The sequence below is a fragment of the Pipistrellus hanaki genome, assembly GCF_964339955.1.
Source record: "Pipistrellus hanaki genome assembly, chromosome: 15".
Taxonomy (NCBI): Eukaryota; Metazoa; Chordata; class Mammalia; order Chiroptera; family Vespertilionidae; genus Pipistrellus; species Pipistrellus hanaki.
In genome coordinates, this window is record NC_140517.1 from 9,803,016 (window position 1) to 9,824,364 (window position 21,349).

The following is a 21,349-nucleotide window of genomic DNA, read 5'->3' on the forward strand; positions in this document are numbered from 1 at the left end:
AAATAATAGGTTTTTATTGATGTCAGAGAGGAAGGAAGAGGAAGAGAGAGATAAAAACATCAGTGAGAGAGAATCATTGATCGGCTGCCTCCTGCATGCCCCTGACTGGATATCAAGCCCACAATTTGAGCATGTGCCCTGACTAGGAATTGACCTTCTGGTTCATGGGTAGATGCTCACTCACTGAGCCACATTGGCAGGGCGATTTTATAATTTTTGAGATGGAAGCAGAGAAGGGATTTCTGGATGCCTTGGGATCCCAGATCTACCTTGGTGACCTGGACTTGATTTTCCTCTTATTATGGCAAGGAAGATCTTAACTGATGGCACCATATGCCAAGGTATCACCAAAGAATGGTTGAAGTCAGACCATCAACTCAACTGTGTTTGCAATAGTTGTGGTAGTGTGTGCAATCCTGAGGTCACACTTTGACAGACAAAAAACTCGTCTGTGAACAACCAAGGACCGGGAGGATAGCACCTGCCTGCCCTGGGCACACAGCTTGTGAGTCCATGCCTCATAGCATTCTGCTCCCACTTCACAGCTAAGGAGACGGATTCAGAGTTATTAAGTGATTTACCTAATGATGTGTAGCCAGTGAGTGGCAAAACCAAGGTTTGAACCTCTCTAAACTCTACTGTTATTCTGCCTCTTCACACACCACTGTTGGAATGTAGTGCCACTGAGCGGGTGAGTGGTCTTTTCTGTCCACTGCTACCATCTCTCATCCAGCCCAGGACCCGCTTCCAGCATGTGCTCAATGCGTGGCTAATGTCCAAGGCTGGCACTCTTCCCCCCATCACTTACTGCCTGCCTTTACGCTTGGTGCCAAATTAGACACTCTTCATATATGGTTCTCCTCCGGAACTTGTCTTGGCTTTACCATGCGATTTTGGCTTTGCTTGCTCTCTGCCCCCAGTCTTCCATTTCTTTTCTTTTTTTAATGTGTTTCTTATTGTTGATAGTATTATAGATATCTTCCATTCCATCCCCTTTTACATCCCTCCTCCCATCAGCAGCCTCCCCTACCCCCCAGTCTCCCATTTCTCAGGGGAGCCTTTAGGCATTGAATTTTACAACCCCATCTTCTACCTTTGTGCCATCAACTCTGACTCCAGACTGGTCCTTGGTCAGCAGCTCCTTTTCTTTTAATTAATTATTGTTTTTCTTTATTGATGAAGGTATTACATATGTGACCTTGTCCCTCCATTGCTCCACTCCCATTCATGTCCTCACCACCACCACCCCCCCCCCCATATCTGTGTTCATTGGTTATGCTTATATGCGTGCAGCTCCTTTTGAAAACTCATGAGAGAAAAGAAAGGAGAGGTCATTTAGACTAGAGGAAGGATTTGATGTCCTTAAGTCAGGGGTGGGGAACCTTTTTCCTGCCAAGGGCCATTTGGGTATTTACAACATTATTCTTGAACCATACAAAATTACCAACTTAAAAATCAGCCTACTATATTTGGTCAAACAGTTATTTAACTCACCCCTACTGTCTTGACAAGGCCAAACCAAATGATTTTGTGGGCCTTTTATGGACCATAAGCCTGACATTCCCCACCCCTACCTTAGGGCAAGAGAATAGAGCAATCGGGACAACTCTGCTTGGCAAAATCTAGGATGTGTGCATTGGACTTAATAAGCTATCTTCAGAACAAAACCTACTTTATTTTCCTAAAGGTATAAAGCTCCAAAATCCAGCAGGAGGATTCACCTTCTCCTTTCTTGCTGCCTTCTTTTGTGGCCTCTGAGAAAACAGATAACAGATTTATCCCAGGACCACACAGTGGCATACTTGAGGAATGGACAAATACCACTGCCTCGTTTAATACTGACCTATGACTTAGAAGTTCTTCATATGGAATCACATGCTTTCTGCAAAATATGATAGGATTAAATTCTAAGTCAAGAGATGTAGAGCAGGTGACAGTTTCCGATAGTATCCAGCCTCTTTAGGTGCTGAGGGTGCTTTTCAGGGTGTTCCCAGGGCCTGTTCTGCTAGTTTGGAAGTTGTGGAATGTCCAGCAACTCCGTCTACTTACATTTAGTGGGGGAAGTGCATGCAACAAGAGCAGTCAATCCCTGAGTCAAACCAGGCCTGGCGGGACTTGTGTCCTCCTGGCTGCTGTGGGCCCCCTGCAGCTTTTCTCTGATTGCTCTGTGGCTACTGATTGCTTTTTCTGGGGACCTGGCTAATGACTGCAGTGAAATGTGACTTGGGAGAGCTTCCTGTTCCATCAGGACCAGCCTTAATGGTGATTAACCTTGCCCTCACCGTGACCCAGAAGAGAAGGTGTGTGTGTGTGTGTGTGTGTGTGTGATGGTAGTGATGTAAGGCAAGACAGGGAAACAAAATAATTGGATCTGTTTAATTTTGGCTAGCACACACTACCAAGGAAAATAGAGACAGAAATAATGTTTTTTGTGGGTTTTCCATGAAATAAGTCCAGGTGGCACCTGCTCCATAGTCCTAGCTCCATAACGTGCTTCAGTTCCTGCCTTTGGCCCCTTCAGGTTTGGACCTTCTGTGTCCTTCCCTATGGATTGTCTGAAATTTGGACAGATTTTTCAACTAAAAAAAATCCACTTCTGCCCCCAAAGTGTCCAAAGGCTCCAGAGACTCTCTGTTGACAAGAGCTACAGTCAAGTTGAGGCCATTCTTCATGGTGACATTTTAGGCAGCCAGATCCAGGAGGCCAGCTGCATCCCTGCAACACCCGTGCCTCTGGCAGCTCCATCCTCTTCCCATCTGATATTTCAGTAGCAGCTCCATTATGAGGCTTCTATTGAACCCTATTTTTACTCCTCTGTCAAATCTCTTCCTGAGCCCCTTCCTTTGAAAGGGAACCTTATAAATCCCAACAAAATGGCAGGAATGCACGAACCTGCAAGGATGGAAAGGGTCTGGGTGGCACATGGCCCTACAGCTGTTACTATTTTTGGATCAGAAAGCGGGTGACATTTGTTTTAAAGCAGCCGCAGTGCCATATATCTCAACACATTGGTCTTACATATGTTTTCATTGCCAGTCTTAACAAGACTGTCCATGTATCTTCCCTTCATAAATACATAGGTACATTTGTAAAAATAAAGTATTTTTAAGGCAAGCTCCATGACTCTTGGAACATAAGCCAACTTGAATGCTACATTTATTTATTCAGAGGATCCCAGTCCTCAAGAGCTCACAGCCCATTTATAGTGTCAACGATGAGAGGAATGGGGAGATAGACTGCAGATAAAATCATGGAGCAGTGACATGCAGTGTGACATTGAAGAGAAGCCAAGGAGCTGGGGGAGCCCAGTGAAGGGGTCCTAACTCAAATTCATTGACTCGAATAATACCTTTGAGAGGAAGTAGTAGCACAGATGCGAAGGATGTGTGAAGAACCAGATATAGAGGGAAGAGAGGAATCAGCCCACACTCCAGAGTGTGCGCAAGTCCGGAGGCCAAAGCCAGTGCAATGAAAGAACTCTCCTATGACCTTCCCTTGGAATCCAGGGAGGCCATGATGAGGAATGAAGCTACAGAGCTGCCCAGGCCCCCATCTTGAAGATTGCTGATAAGAGCTTTTAATATCCCTCCTAATCCACTCCAGCTCTGAATCTGGAAGCTGGAGTCCCTTGATGTCCTCTCTTCCTGGACCTTTGGAACTTTGGGGCCTCACTATAAAGTCCAGACTATTAAGTTCCCACTTCTTTAGATATCTCTAACTCACTAATTCCAACTCCTATCCATTGTCATTCTTCCACACCTCTTTTTTTATCTTTATTGTTGGAACTATTACAGATGTCCCCTTTTCCTCCCATTGATCCACTTCCTCTTGATACTGTCAATCCAAATCTCTTCATTTCCTAACACTTCATATTCTTTTCCTAACACCATGCCTCAGTGTCTTCACACAGTACTGAGATAAGTCCAACATACCGCACTATTTTTAATATCAGGAAATGACTATTAGTTGAGTAGACACTTGGTAAACTGCACAGAACAAGTCATGATTATAATTTATAATTCCTTTCTATCTAGTCAGGCAGACTTGTTGGTATGGTCTCCATTCCCAAATAGACTAAGCTCTTTCAAAACCAGAAATGCAATTTTCTTGTTTATTTCTATATTCCCAGTGTTTAACTCAAGAGCATGGGGCATATTAACTGCACTCATGAATATTTGTTGAAAAAAGAAATGAGAAAACCAATATAAGCAAGCACTGGACTCCCTAAAACACACAGAAAACAACAACAACACCTTAATTCTTTTTAATTTCCTGCTAAGAATTCCTTGGTCAAAACTGAAGACAGCAGTTGAATGTACAAAATGCCTTTTTGGGATGTCCAAGAAAAATGGAAACGTTTTCTTTTTGTGGTGAATTATTCAGCCTAGTGGAATTCAATAAGACGCAGAGAGTCACTGGGGTTTTATTCTTGACTTTACCACTGACCTTTGAAAGGCACTCAACATACCAATTAGAAACTGCACATTTGCACGACTCAGTAAATTGATAGATGACCAAAAAATACCCCTTTTCTCCAATTCCCTGTCAACTTTCTAATCGAGTGACCAAATTGCTGTACACTCTTTCAATAGAAAAACAATGAAAGTCTATTTTTCATCATCAGCTGCCTTCTACTTTCTTTATGTTTTTTAACCCCATGGCATATGCAAATTAACTGCCCCCGAAAAAACGGAAATGGCTTCTGGGTGAGCCAGCAGGCTTCTGCAACCCCATGATGTCTGAGGCCAGGTACACTCCTGTGTTTGCCAAACTTGCGACAGGGAGAAGAATGGCGTATTCCATAGACTCTGCATCTGTTTCTAGTCTGGTCAAGGTCCAGGAAGTGCTAACATGAAGTTTGTCCAATTATAATTCCTGAAATCGTCAGTGGAGTAGACTCCTTTCTGAAGGCAATGGCCTTAAGGGTCCATCTGATCGACCCTGTTCTTACATCTACAACTTGGAGAAGACCTGCAGGAGTTCAATGAACTTTCTCCTAATTATGGGAATAGAAAATGAACTCATGGACTTTATTTGGTTCAGCATCTGTTCTAAGTGCCTTTAACAAATTACTTATCCAAGAATAGTGCTGAGCAGGGGTGGCTCAGTGGTTGAGCGTCAATCTATGAACCAGAAGGTCACGGTTTGATTCCAGGTTAGGGCACATGCCCAGGTTGTCTCTCTCTCTTTATCTCCCCTTCCTCCTTCCCTCCGTCTCTGAAATCTATCTATCTATTTATCTATCTATCTATCTATCTATCTATCTATTTATGTCTATCTACATTTTTAAAAATAATATCAACATTACACCTGCTGGAAACTTCCTTTTACCAAGGTCTATTTGTAAACACAAAATTTTGAAGATTTATGGTACTGGTAACATTAACATTATCATAGTGTGTTATATAAATCTCAAAGCTGTTTCACCTTAGTTCCAATTGCATTGTGCAAATTAGCCTAATAGTGCAAAGCCATCCATTTTCATTAGTGCAGTGGTCCTGTCTGCTGATGGCTTTCATTCTAACTTTGGATAAACTGCTGATTTTGCAATTCAGAACTCTCCACTAAACAGAAGTTTGATTTCTGAATCCCACTGATAATAACTCCTCCTCGAAGATGTTCTAAAATTATAGGCATGTTCTTTAAGGGCACTCAAAATGGCTACTTCTTGTTTATAAACTGTCTTGTCTCATTTGTAAAATGTGCACTATAATGCATTTTAGAGGGCCATTCATTCATTTCTTCATTCTTTTGACAGTTGCTGATTGACAACTATTTACCTGATTTATATACTAGGTGCTAGGAGGTTGCAATAGCATGAACAGCCAATGGCTGGTGCGTAGCATAAATTCAGAAAGTGGCAAAGCCTTTTCCTCTTTCTACAAGAGTCTAGAAAAAATGGATAATAGTGAGAGGTTTTCATGATAGTCAACATGTTGGCCAAGGAATTATCATCTTTCATGGGAAAGACTTAGATTTTGAGAGTGAGACATGCTCTTGATATCCCCAAGCTGTCTCCCTAATCCATGCTGGGATTTCTCCACGGCTTGGCTTGTGTTTCCATACCTTCAGGGGGGAAAAAACAAAAACAAAACAAAAAAAAGCCCAGAATCGACCTACCCTACCTACAAGGCAGACTTTTAGTCACTAGACAGTTTGAGCCATTAGATCTTAAAATATGCCTGGAATAACGGTTCTCCCATTCTCATGTTTCCCTCAGAAGCAGAAATGGCAAGCCACCGCCATTTCCTGTATTCTAAGACCATTCTTTTCAGTCCTAAACCTTCTCTCAAAGTTGATCATTCACTTTTCTTTAACTGCTTGAAGTTGTAGATGTAAGTTTTAACTTCTCCCTGTTGTTCACTTACCTCTGAATGTCAGCCACGGAGCCTCTTAGAGTAAAAGATTGATATAGATTTGACTCAAGGAGATTGAGAAATAGTATAAACAGAATTTCCCAGGGACATAGGATTCATGGGCTACTATGCATTTAACTACATGGTCCTCACAATTCCAAGGTTCCTGTTTTACAGCAGAGGAAACTGTGATTCAGAAAGGTCATGATTGTCACCCAGATCCTAAATGGCAAAGTCAACACTCAAATCCTGGAGGCTCACTCCCCAAAATTTGTTTGATTATTTCCTCCTTGCTCCATACATCCCCGTAATGGAGTGCTTAAAAGTCATTCGCTTCTGCAATATTTACAGAAAAGCTTTCTCTTGCAAACACTGGACCTAAAGAGCGAATATAGAGGAAGGACTTGTATGGAGCAGCTATATTACCCCCGGAATGAAACTGTAACGTGTAAGACAAGCAAGCAGACAACAGAGGATTATGTAGAATCAAGAGGGCTTTAGATGATATATGAAGGCATTAATAGAAAAGTGGCTATTCATGGGGTTCTGATTGATTACGTATTTAGAATAAACACAGTTGCCTTTCTTTACTTTGGCCTGGAGAGGAGCTGAACTTTGGCATCCATAATGGCCCACTGTTGTCTGCACGGCAGATGGCTGGTGCGTAAATCCCAGAGAGTGGCGGCTGAGGGGCCAATGTATGGATCCATCTAGGGGCATGGCATACCCTGCGTTTTTGCAAGAGAAACAAACCAGCCGTGGCTGTGTCCCCAGGTCTCCGCCCCCACTTTGCAAGGAAGCAGTGAGGACCTGCCTCCCCTTTTGCTTAAAAAACTAGAGATGACTAAGAGCAATTAAAAGTTAATTGTGGCGATTTCTCATGTGGAACATCTTTCCAGAGTGAGGAAGGAGCATTTTCATGAACTCGGAGGTTACAGGAGGGTCCTCTGGGGTCATCCAGTGCAACCCCAATGGGATACTTCAGGCATCTTTATGAGAACTCAAGGGCACCATCATGCCTGGTGGTTTGTGTCAGGGGAGGCAAACTCATTGTTTTCCAAAGGAGCTCACTCTTCCATAGATAACCACACATTTCTTCTATACAGAAACTTTGCAGAATACCAACTATTTGTATAATAGAGGTTCCCTATAATATGTATATTCACTGGGGTATAGAAAATAGGAAAACTATCTAAGGAAAAGGGCTCTTCATTGGAAATCCATACCAGTGGCAGATGTAGGGGAAAAGAAGGGACTCGTAGAGCTGTAATTGGCTCTTCAGATATCTGGTCCACCATCCAGACGTGCACATGAGAACACCGAAGGCCACAGCAGGCACACCCTTGTAGAGCAAACTGTTCCTCGCCATTTCCGTTCTACTGAACCAACAATACTCTATCGCCCTCGTCATCAGACACATATTTAGACAACATCAGGCAGTGGTTAAAAGTGAGTGTAAGTTCCTCTCTGATTAAACACACATACTGACCTCTACTAATAGAAAGATCAGACGTTTGTTCAGTTGTTTTCAGAAACACACCCACCTTCACTATGCCAACTCTTTTTATCCTTCTGTAAACAAAAATGATCAATAAAAAACACATTATGCAGGGGTGAGCACTGTTTTATAGCTGATAGCTATGAGGTTTTATTTATTTTTTAATCTTTATTGTTGAAAGTAGGTATTACAAATGTCCCCTCCCCTCTCTACTTACCCCCTCCGCCCCACTCCCACTTCCTCCTCAGGCCTTCCCTGATATTGATTGTCCATGGGCTATGCATATAAGTTATTTGATTAATGATTCTCTCTCATCATTGATGTTTCTATCTCTCTCCCTCTCCCTTCCTCTCTGAAACCAATAAAAATATGTATATGTAAAACAAACAAAAACACTAACCATTCCTGGAAAAAAAGACTTCCTGAAAGTGGGGCTGTAGGGGTTTTATTCACCCCACACTGAAGATCAAGCCTGCACCCTTGATTGGAATGGAACCCAGGACCCTTCAGTCCACAGGCCGATGCTTTATCCACTGAGCCAAACCAGCCAGGGCAGTTCTTGTTATTGCTTTGTTTTTAAGAAGAGAATAAGGAGTAAGGACCGTGCACACAGGATCAGTTGAATGGCATCCCAATGTCCTGCTATGCCACGCTTATGTGTTTTAATAAGCTCAACAGTGAACACAACTCAATGTTATTAAAAAAAGAAACAGCTACGACCGTTTCTTCCCAGTCATCCTATAAATGTGCTTCCCTCTGTTATTTCCAAAGTATTAAACGCTAATTGTTTTATTTTTCAATTAAGGCCCGCATGTGCGAGAGTCCACATCCATATGTCTTCCCAGCACCACTGTGCCTCCGCGGTGCCCTGGCTCTCCCTTGGGTGGCTGCTTTCCATTTCATGGTAAATGATGGTGATGCAAGTCCAGTTCTGGTGAGCAGTTGGCAGATTCTGAGCTGAAACACCCAAGGATCGCGCTACCTGGGTGACTGTCAGCGAGGAAATAGGAATAATTGAAAGCAGCGGAGAGCAAGGATGCCAGATTTGACTGAAGAAGATAAAATGGCTTTGATTTAAGGGGAGAGAAAACGACACCATCATGAACTCCCAGATCTCTTAGGTGAATTTTGCCCTTTTTAAAAAAATATGTATATTTTTATTGATTTTTTACAGAGAGGAAGAGAGAGGGATAGAGAGTTAGAAACATCGATGAGAGAGAAACATCAACCAGCTGCCTCCTGCACACCCCCTACTGGGGATGTGCCCACAGCCAAGGTACATGCCCTTGACCGGAATGGAACCCGGGACCTTTCAGTCCACAGGCCGATGCTCTATCCACTGAGCCAAACTGGTTTTGGCGAATTTTGCCATTTTATCAATGGAACAGGCAAAACCCATGTTAACTCAAAGTGCTGGCTGCCTTGCTGCTGTGTTATGAAAGGTAGTAACCTCCGGGATCAGGGAGACAAATTGGAACAAGTTTTCAGAGAACATGATTGGGCTGTTCTCATGTAGAACCACCCCCTGCCCCCAATCCTGCCCCAGCAAAAATGCAAATGCCAATTGCCTGGCAGCTCTTTCTAATCCATCTGCCTCTAGAGGTAGCACATTCTCCTTGGCCTTCTCTGAACTGAGCCACACTCAGGGAGAGCATGATAGATCCTCCGCCTCGGTTGGTGACACTTCTGGGAATTAGAATCTGCAAATTGGCCACTCAGAGAGTGTGGGGCACCCAGTAGAAGCCCGCCAATCTGAAGTTGAATTGTTTCTCCCTGAAAAGGCAGCTTATTAGGAGTCATCATATTTCATTCAATTGCGGCTCGTCAGAAATTATTCAATGAAGGGTGTTCTCTTCAGACAATGATATTAGGGTTTGTGAATGCCAGGGAACCTTTCCCGGATTATATCATTGCAGTATATTATATTTACCTGGTTGATGTCAACCTGGCTTATTCATCTCCCTCTTCCCCTTGCCAGATTAAGGGGCTGGCATATGAAAGCTACTCAACCAGTACTTTGTTCATTCATTCGTTCATCCATTCAGCAAGTCAACAGAGGGCCTATTCTGAGCCAGGCACCATGCAAGCCCTTGGGCTCTGACAACAAGCAAACAGGCATGGCTTTTGGACTCACAGGGCTTATATTACACAGTGGATATTTGAATGAGTAGATAGTTGTGGGAGCTCCAGAAAGGGGACCTGCAGGCGCCGTGAGAGCTACCATTGAGAGGGGGCACCCCATTCAGTTTGGGGTCAGGAAAAGCATTTCTGAAAGTGGACCTTCCAGTGGGTCCCGGAGGAGTGAAGGGGACCCATGCATGCACACAATGAGAGGGGAGCACTCAGGCACCAAGGAGGTGGTGCAGGGCCAGAACGTGGCACGCTTGGCAAACGTGGTGCATTAGTTGGCTAGGGCTGCTGAAACCAAGTGCCACAGACCAGGCGGCTTAAACAACGGAAATGTATTATCTCACAGCTTAGGAGGCTGGAAGTCTAAGAGCAAGGCAGCAACAGAGTTGGTTTCTTCTGATGTCTCTCGCCTTGGCCTGTGGTTAACCATCTTCTCCCCATGTCCTCAATGACCTTGTGTTTATCTGAGTCCAAATTTCCTCTTCTTATAAGGATGCCAGTCCTATTGGAGTAGGGCTCACCGAAATAAATAACCTCATTGTAGCTTAATCATCTTCCTTAAAGGCCCGTCTCCAAATACAGTCCCATTCTGGTTTATGGGGGTGAAGACTTGAGCATATGAATTTGAGGAACACAATTCAACCCATAAAGCTTGGTGAGCAACCCAAATGGGTTGGATATTGCCATCTAATTGTGAAAGAGCCACTGAAGGGTAATAACTTTCTCTCAGATCCACTGCAAAAGATCGAGGTGTGGTCAAAATAGATGGCGAGAGAGGCTGATGGAAATGAGGTTAGAGAGGAGGATAGAGCATCGAGACAGAACTGGGAATAGAAAGCCATTTTTTGAATGAGTGAAAGAATGAACAGATGAACGCATAAGCCAATGAAATCCACTGAATGAATGAGTCTAGCTCCAAACTCATTGTGAAAACCCTGGCTTTGCCATAAAGTCAACAGAAGGAGGCCTCTCTTCTTTCTATGTCTGTCCCCAGTAGGTGAGAAGCTTTCCTATCGAAAGTGTGGGTGTGTTTGTGTGGGAGACCCTCTTACTCTGCATGTAAGGGAACATGCACTTTATTTCCCCCTCTTCCCTGTTACTGTAGGCATCCACGTGTGCTGTTTTTGTGAGAAGAATGCAAGAAAGGGGCCTCCATTCACCTGGCTGAATCTTACTGGGGACACAATTGGTATTTCTTTCTTTTCCTTTTTTAATATATTTTATTGATTTTTTTTTTTTACAGAGAGCAAGAGAGAGGAATAGAGAGATAGAAACATCGGTGAGAGAGAATCATTGATCAGCTGCCTCTTGCACACCCCCTACTGGAGATGTGCCCTCAACCAAGGTACATGCCCTTGACCGGAATGGAACCCGGGACCTTTTAGTCCGCAGGCCGAAGATCTATCCATGAGTCAAACCGGTTTCGGTCACACTGTTGGTATTTCTAATTCAGCAGCATTTCTGCTTTTTAGACAAAACCCCGTCTTTGAGCATGACTTTGTAATTGCAAAGTAGCTTTTTTTTTTTTAAAGGAAGTGGTTTTACTTGGTTAGGTTTGTGACATTAGCCAAGCACCATTTTCCACAGTATTTATAATGTGGGTTTTCTTCATTCACCTCACATGTGCACACACAGGACAAGGGAGTCATTCCTTGCGAGAGAGGTCCAAGTGATTGATTAATTAGTGCAATCAGGGATTCATGGAACCGTTCAATTGCAGCTCTGGACAGGGCCTTTGTGGCCTTGAGGTTCACCACCCACTCCCCACCCCATCCTCACAGGAATGTCCTTTAGAAAAGTCATGATAGGTACTCCAGCCACTTCTTGTATCTTCCTTGGTACAAGGAGCTCACCACTTTACAACACTCTCTTCCATCCCACTGCCTATCTATTCTAACTGTTAGTTTTGATGTAAGAAGGAAAATTAGGTTGGGCTCCCCATATTCACAGGACTCTACTCCTCCATTCCTGTGGCAGCCATTCCTATGGTTCCTTGCTCAATAACGCCATTTCCTATAATTGATTATTGCAATATCTTTACCAGCCTGGACATTTATCATCTTGAAGGCCCAAATTGGTCATTAACTCTTAAAATGATTGTGTGTTTGTGTGTGTGTGTGGTGAGGAGACAGGTGTTCAGTGGCTCTACAACACCTTAAAGTTCAAGTTCAAACTTCCAATGCTTATTCTGCCCTTCATGATATATCCATCCCCTGCTTCCCTAGCTAGCCCTACCTCCCATCCCCATCTCCAGACTGCACTTTTTAAATTCTGTATTAATCCTCAACCTCATCATATTCTTCTGCTTTATCTGACTTGCTCTGCCAAGACTAACCTTTCCCACTTCTGTGGCGGGTCAACACCTACTTGTCTGTCCAGGTTTAGAGTCCCATTCTTCATGGGGCTGGTCCCGACTGCGCAAGTCAGGCTAGCACACCAGCCACTCTTCCTCATGAGGCTTTTTCCTGGCCTTGAAGGACAAACATATCACAGTGGACTGTGCATGGCTGGTGACTCGAGTAGGCCTCCCATTAAACCACAGAGCCCAGGTCATCTGCATCCTTGTCTGGAACCATACCAGGAATGGAAGAGATACTCTGTGCATCTTTGTTGAGCTAGACTTTTATCCCCAGCAAATGTGACCCTGAACATTGAGGTGCCCTGGTACACATGGGGAGGCCATATCACATATTTATTTCCTGAGTGGCATTGGGCATAGGGAAGATGCAGTTCAGTTCCTCACAACCTCATCATGAAGCCCAAGAGTCACCAGGACTGGGTAAATACCCCCTATCTAAGTAGTTATGATTTACACTGCAGTTGGAAAACCATGTCAAAGACATCCCAGAAATACCTCATCTCAAGAGACTTGGGAATTTGTTATGGACAAGCACAGCCTCAACTCTCTTCACTAGCAACCTCTTACTGCATCAGCCCAGCACTGAACATGTATTAAACTGATTTGCTAACTGTCCCACTCAAGTATAAAGGGAGAAAAGTGCACCCACATTCCAACTGGTAATTTTAAAAAGTAATTTTATACATACTTTTATGATCAAACAATGCAATCTAAAACAAATATTTAAGACTTATCTTAAAAGATAGCTACCCTGATAAGCATAATTTAGAAGTCTTTAATGAAGTCACCTCAATTAGCCTTTAATTAAATAGCTCATTAAAAGCTGTTTTGAATATTGCTCATGGAGAAATTCTTGCTCCACTGTTGTGACAGAACAGGAAGTTAATGAAGTTAAAATTAAGCACCATTTTGGGGGAACAGTCTGAAAGTCATAAAGCTATAAAGAGGAAATAAAATATCTGAACTTCCCCTGACACCTGGGACTTTTCATCATAACCAGAGGCTCAGGTAAATGGTAAACTTGAGGCCCCTGGCAGGGACCATGTCTTTCTACCCCTTGTTCTCAGCTTGGGGCGTACAACATTGGAAGCAGAGGTCATGGGTGATGAATGCACAAATCAATGGACAAACGGACAAGTGAACTAATAAATGAATGAAAGTCAAAACATTCTAAACTCGACCGAAAGATAAAATTATATAAAAGAAACTTACATTTGTGGAGCACCTACCACATGCCAGATGTTTCAAATGAATTTTTAAACATGTATTTCCCCTACATGCTTGGGGCTAAAATATTATTTCTATTTGACAGGTGAAGACACAGGAGAACAAAGTGGTTAATGATCATAGGTAGTCAATAACCTGAGCTGAAATTTTAGCTCAGTTGGAAGATAGGAGAACCCCAAACATTTAAAAATTTTCAAGGTCCTTTCTCAAGCGACCTGAAAAAATGTGTCCCCACATCACTGGCTTTTGTTACCATAGCTCCGTCATTCCTGGGATGTCATCTGTTAATTGGTTACTCTGGTAAATGGTGCTCACGCACCTCCCTCCGGGGAATGGGAACTGGATTTTAACAAGGTGACATCAAGGGCAGAAGTAGGTTACTGAGAGCCCTTGGGGTCCCTGCACTGCCAGGGGATCTTATACCCCTCATAGGAGGGAAGAAAGAGAGACAAGGTTACCATTTTCCTCCTCTTGATCATTCCGGGATGAATCTGGTGGATTTTAAGGCAAGAAAGCCGATTCAAGGAACCAGTGTAACCTGCAATTTCCAGCACAAATACAGATGTTCCCAGACCTACACTCAGGGGTGCTGCTGGGATGAGCTACTTGGCTGGCCAGAGGCCATGAGATCCTGGGTCCCCAGGTTCAAGAGCAAGGCCAAAGGGAGCAGGAGGAAGAGAGCCCTGTGTTCTCAGCACAGCAAGAAGCAATAGTTGGCCTGAATCTCTGTCAGGAAAACCAACACCCCAACCCTCACAGCTGGTACTGGCTGCCCAGGCCACTCTGGCCCTGATACAGGCTTGAATAGAACTGGAGCATCTATCGATAAGATCCCAGGAAGTGAGGGCTGGAGGCACAAGGATTTCTAGCAACTCCATAAGAGCTACAAAGGGAAGACAGGGAGGCTGTGGTGGGAGGAAGGTGGGGCTGACAAGTAGGGATGCAGCTCCTTCCCCTTTCCCTCCCTTCCCTCCATGGCTATAAAGCTCTGTTTTCCTTTTTATCTATCAGGCGGCTGCTAGAACAGTTCTTAAAAGATTTCCTGACTTAAGAATAAAGTAACACTTGGAAGATGCTGATATGGCCCAACTCCCATCCATACCAACCCCGTGGAGTGCTTCCACACTTTCTGTTTGAATGCATATAGGGCTAGGCTAGAAATCAATCTCCTGACTTCCAAGAGCAGCCTTTTCCATTCTCCAACAGGTATATGACCTTGAGAAAAATCTTGCTTGTGTTGCACCATGAGACCATGCTTGTAGCTTAGAGCCTATAGCCCTGTTTGTATTCTCCGTGGTCTCATGGAAAAATCCATTCTCAACATTCACAGTCATAGCATTTATTAGGCACCAGCTATTGGGCCTGCCAAGCTCTTCCACTCTCCCTCTCCTCACGCACACAGAGATTATGTCAGATAAAGATTATCAATAAGGATTATCAGATCTCTCCACTTTGTAGAGATCAGCAAGGCTCAGTGGGTAAGGACAACTAAGTCACCTGATGGGGTGAACAGAAATGAGATTCAGACGTGTTCTCTGACTCGGTGCCCCATACTGGCTGGTACACAGTCTGAAAAGCATGGGAAGAAGGCAGTTGGCTTCTCTGATCCTCAGCATCCCCTGAAAGCTCCAGCTGGGACATGGGAGCCCTGTGCCTGTGGCCTCTGGACGCCAGCATACACCTAGCCATCTACCCTCTTCTTACGCCAGTGCCCATCCTGGACCCAGCACACGAAGGGCACTTGGTAGATGTGTGCTGCCAGAAAGAATGAATGCAGAAGGCAGGAAATTCCTTGAGACGCCTTCTGTTACTTTTGTGTATTTACTTGACCTCAGTTTGTTAATCTATAAAATCTACTTAATCTATTGCACCTGGATAAATTTTTAAATATGTGAAACACCATAGATAGGAAACACTGTGTATCTGTCCCTGTCCATCCCTCTGGCTCCACCTCCTGCCAAGTTCTTGCTGCCTTTCTGTGCTCCTGCCTAGCCCATTTTGCCTCATCCTTGAATGGACCATATCCTTGCTTCCTGGTGGGCTTGGCATGAGCCCCTCCCACTGACTAGTCACTTCCCTATTCTGTTCCTCTTTAAGTGCTTCTTTATACCCACCCACCCCTCTTTCAAGGAAGCTTTCTTTTTTCTTTGCAGTTCCAGTAAGTGCCCCATGTGTCACCTCCTGGGACTCTGCTCTTTCCTGCTGTGCAGGACCACAACTGAATAGGTGGTTCCCTCCCCTGGGGAACCTCTCAGAAGCAGAGGTGGTCTCTCCTACTCACCATTGGGATTGCCAGCACCTTTTATTAATAGATGCTTGATGATAATTTACTAATGAACTAATCAAAACAAATGCATGGCTCTTTAATATGTGTATATGGACAGTTCCAAGGTGTAAAACAGATATTTAAAAGTTCACGTCTGAGTGAACATCTCACACTTCTGCCCCATCCAACCCTGGGCGGTTCCCTGCATTCCTTTCTCCACCCGCCAGCATTGGCCCCAAGGCAGGCCTGGCTGTGCCGTGGCAGCATTTCTGGGATGGCTAAGGGACTTCCTGAAAAGGCTGAGTTAGAACCACCAGTTCCTTTTACAGACCACAAGGGGCCTACTGGATGCACCATCATTAAAATGATGGGAGTTGGTACTCAATAAATTTGAGATTTCTTCAAAAGTCCACCTGCATGCATGAGAAAATGCAGGCTGGGCGGGCTTGCATCTCCCTCCATGTGTGACCGGCACATTCCTATTCTCATGCAGCTCCCAGTGCAGTGGTACTGTGTGGGCAATACCAGGCATTCCCTAGCTTAGGCCAGTGGATTTCATCACACATCCATTAACCACTCACTCTTCATTCAGCTCTAGTTTCCTGCTCCATTGCTTCTTTTAATTTTTCAGTTAGACCCTAGCATGCAGCATCCATCATCCATCCATCCATCCATCCATCCATCCATTAAGCCACCCATCCATCCATGCATTTGTATTTCTAAGCATATGATCTCTGCCTAAGATTGCTCTCTTGCCCCCTGAAGGGCTGAGCTTCAGATGCTTACAGCATTAATCCGCTCCTTACTATGACCTTCATTGGCTTTCCTCAACTCCTACTGCCCCACTTCCTACTGCAGTCCATGAAATCACTTCCCAGTTAAACAATTTGCACCCAAACCCTTTGTCTAAGGGTCTGTTTGGGGAAAGACAGAGTAAGACATCATCACAGAAACCAGATCATTTTCGTCCAGATCAGCTCAGCCACAGATAATCATGCATTTATTAGAGTCTATCTTTTCTACTTGTCCCTCTCCCTCTTTAGGCCATTAGCTCTGTCAGCACCGGGACCCTAGCAGCATTTAGTTTTCCATCCTGGCACAAAGTGAGTGCTCTATGAATCTTTCCTAAACGAATAAAAGGATACACTAGGCTGTGTCCTCAGCACTGGAAATAAAATTATTATAACTTAACTAGAGGCCCGGTGCATGAAATTCATGCACTCAGGGGCTGTCCCTCAGCCCAGCCTGTGCCCTCTTGCAATCCAGGAGCCCTTGGGGGATGTCTGACTGACAGCTTAGGCCCACCCCCAGCAGCTTAGGCTCAATCTTAGCACTGCCACAGAGATGGGAGAGGCTGCCACCATAGCTGCTATATTCACCAGCCGTGAGCCCAGCTCAGGGCCTCTGGCTGAGTGGCCTTTGGGGATGGCTCCTGCATTGAGCCTCTGCCCCCTGGTGGTCAGTGTGCATCATAGCGACTGTCGTTCCATTGTTTGGTTGATTTGCATATTAGCTTTTTTATAGGATCCCTGCCCTGAAGGGGCTCAAAATCTGAGAGAAGCAAATGAAAATATTGATAATATACTCTCCTTGGACTGTGCCCTTCTTTGGCATCAAATGCTCAGAGGTCTTAGGAAAGGGTTCTGAACCCAGCTAGGGGGTGGTCAGCGAGGCTTCCCGTGGAAGTGATCCTGAAGACTGGTCACACAGGGTACGTAGCCCAAAGGAAGAAGGGTCCGTACACCGAGTCTATGGGGTAACTGAGAGCCAATCCAATGCAATAGTTGGGAAAGTTCTTCTACCCTGTGACTGCATCTCAGAATCAGACTAATTATATGACAGTAAATAGTAATAATAGAAATTGAATAGCAAAGGCATCAGGAACAGCAGGCGCACCGAGTGAGAGTTCTCAGATGTGGCTGTTCTAAAAGTGAGGCCGATCTAAAAATACTCTCTTGGCAGTGCTCCGTTTCCAGAAGCAGCGATTAGGGCAACAGGGGGCTTGGCCTGGGAAAGTTCCTGTCTGTCAAGTCTTCCTCGGTCCCCCCAGGGGTCGGGAGTCTTGTTCAAGGAGCAGGTGCTGCCCCAGCAGAGCTGCTGAGTTCTGAACTCCGCTTCTAATCCTTCATGATCCATACCTGCAATTGTCAACAAACTCCATTGTCATTGACAAGTGTGTTTTATGCGGGGAGGGATTTGCCCAATGGTCTACCCAGTGTCATCACTGAGTGGGACCCACTTCTGTCTTTCGTATTATGGGGAGGCTGAATGCTGTCACCAACAACCCCAGGGCCTCCGTGGTTGGTTATACTACACGTGTACTTTTTGTTCACAAAAAAAGTAGAATTGGGCATTGATGGGTGGTCTTGTGGCCTGAGATCCTGAGACACAGATCTCTTCGGAGTCTCAGAGTCCTCCCCGCACGCCGTGTACCCTGCCAGCCACTGGGCCAGAGCCCCTCAGGTTGAACAGAGGTCAGAAGGGGGAGGTTTGCCATCTGCTCACATACCATTGGCCCTAACTCAGCTCCGAGTTCCACTGAAATGCTAGGGAGCCTGAGAAGCAGGATCCCGCTGTGTTCCCAGGCAGGATGTTGTGAAGACCTTGAGTTCTCTCCCACCCATTTGCAGGGCATGTTTTGAAAGGATGGGGCCCTGAGAAGATAACCGAAGATGGTGTTCCTTGCCAGTTAATGGAGTGCAGTTCGCCCTTATCTTTCTTGATGAGATCATCTCTGCGGTTCAACTGACAGTGAGGAGCTGGGTCTGTTGGACCTCATGTCCTGGAAATTGACGGACAAGCATGTTGCGGGTAGGACTTGCTGGAGAATAGTAAGGAATCACCTTTTTTTGGGGGGGAGGGGAGAATATAAGGCCCAAAGATGAGAGATATTTAAGAAATTGACTTGTTCCTGGGCAAAGCAGTGACTTTAGTTCTCAGGAGAAGTTCAGAAAAATGTGTGTGTGTGTGTGTGTGTGTGTGTGTGTGTGTGTATGTGTGTGTGTGTCCCAAAACCTTGACAGAGATAACGTCAAGATCTACCAAGTGAGAATGAGAATGTCCCCCAATATCAGTGTCCTGAAGAAGCTCTAGATTAGAATCATAGGAGCTAAAATTATTTTCTTCTCATTAATAATAGAGTTGAGACTCTAAGCTCAGCAAACTTATTAGGTGGTTATTATAATCATCTCCATTTTAAAGATGAGTAAACCAAGTCTGGGTGGCATTAAGAATCCCCCCCCCCCCCAGTTTATAGCACTAAGTGGTGGAGGTAGGGTTGAAACCCCCAAAATCCACTGTGAGAGCCCACATTCAACAGTATGCTTTCCCAAGTCTCTTGGAGGTATTTGCCAAGTGCAGGAAAAATACTCTCTAAAATGCATGTAACTCACACATAATCATTATGTACCACAGCCTCAAAATTCAAAATGAAGTGGAATAACAAAAAATCCATAGCACAGCTATTCATGGTCAAATTTTTAGAAAAATGAAAACCAATAGTATTTACTAACCACCCTACCTCATGTCCCATCTTCAGAGATCTTCCTTACTAAATGACTAACTCTGTCCAGTCCTTCTCCTGTATGCTTTGAATCATCCTTAACGTCTTCTCTTTTAACCTTGGACTTGAAGAATCCAAATAGACTTCGGGGTCAATCCAGACTGTGCTTTCACTGAGGAGTCTGTTTTCCAACACAAAATAGCAATTTGACTCAGGGATGCTGCTGCTCCTAACAGCTCCATCTCAGAAAAGGTGGTGTGGTCACGGACGTGTCCTAGTGAAGTTGCAGTTGTACGGAAGGGACCAAACTCCAGGCAACTGGATGCTCTCAGTGCACCGCTTCGAATGTGTGATTGTCTCTAAGTATTCTGACATCTCACCTTCCCATCTGACTATGCAATAATAGGAAGCATTGAAGAGAACTTAACCCGAGTTCAATAAGCATACCATTCATTCCCTCAATATGAATTCAACTGACAGTGAGGAGCTGGGTCTGTTGGACCTCATGTCCTGGAAATTGACGGACAAGCATGTTGCGGGTAGGACTTGCTGGAGAATAGTAAGGAATCACCTTTTTTTGGGGGGGAGGGGAGAATATAAGGCCCAAAGATGAGAGATATTTAAGAAATTGACTTGTTCCTGGGCAAAGCAGTGACTTTAGTTCTCAGGAGAAGTTCAGAAAAATGTGTGTGTGTGTGTGTGTGTGTGTGTGTGTGTGTGTATGTGTGTGTGTGTCCCAAAACCTTGACAGAGATAACGTCAAGATCTACCAAGTGAGAATGAGAATGTCCCCCAATATCAGTGTCCTGAAGAAGCTCTAGATTAGAATCATAGGAGCTAAAATTATTTTCTTCTCATTAATAATAGAGTTGAGACTCTAAGCTCAGCAAACTTATTAGGTGGTTATTATAATCATCTCCATTTTAAAGATGAGTAAACCAAGTCTGGGTGGCATTAAGAATCCCCCCCCCCCCCCAGTTTATAGCACTAAGTGGTGGAGGTAGGGTTGAAACCCCCAAAATCCACTGTGAGAGCCCACATTCAACAGTATGCTTTCCCAAGTCTCTTGGAGGTATTTGCCAAGTGCAGGAAAAATACTCTCTAAAATGCATGTAACTCACACATAATCATTATGTACCACAGCCTCAAAATTCAAAATGAAGTGGAATAACAAAAAATCCATAGCACAGCTATTCATGGTCAAATTTTTAGAAAAATGAAAACCAATAGTATTTACTAACCACCCTACCTCATGTCCCATCTTCAGAGATCTTCCTTACTAAATGACTAACTCTGTCCAGTCCTTCTCCTGTATGCTTTGAATCATCCTTAACGTCTTCTCTTTTAACCTTGGACTTGAAGAATCCAAATAGACTTCGGGGTCAATCCAGACTGTGCTTTCACTGAGGAGTCTGTTTTCCAACACAAAATAGCAATTTGACTCAGGGATGCTGCTGCTCCTAACAGCTCCATCTCAGAAAAGGTGGTGTGGTCACGGACGTGTCCTAGTGAAGTTGCAGTTGTACGGAAGGGACCAAACTCCAGGCAACTGGATGCTCTCAGTGCACCGCTTCGAATGTGTGATTGTCTCTAAGTATTCTGACATCTCACCTTCCCATCTGACTATGCAATAATAGGAAGCATTGAAGAGAACTTAACCCGAGTTCAATAAGCATACCATTCATTCCCTCAATATGAATTGGTGTGTCCTCTGCACAAAGCACCATGGCAGGTCAGAGGGAAAAGGGTGTATATTTTGCTATTCAGAGTCTGGGGAAAGAGATGAGAGCTAAGTCCTTGCTCACCAACATTATGTTTGTTCTTTTTGTTCTTCTGAAGTGTGAGAGTCCAAAGAGATCATTGTGCTGAGGAGGAAACTGAGGCCGTAAGGCATTTAGTGATGTTCTGAGTGTGAAGCACAGGAAGAAAATTAACCAACCCCAAACCGGCACCTATGTTTGTGATGGAGAATATAAACAAGGGCATTGTAAAGAGTTACACATGACCATGA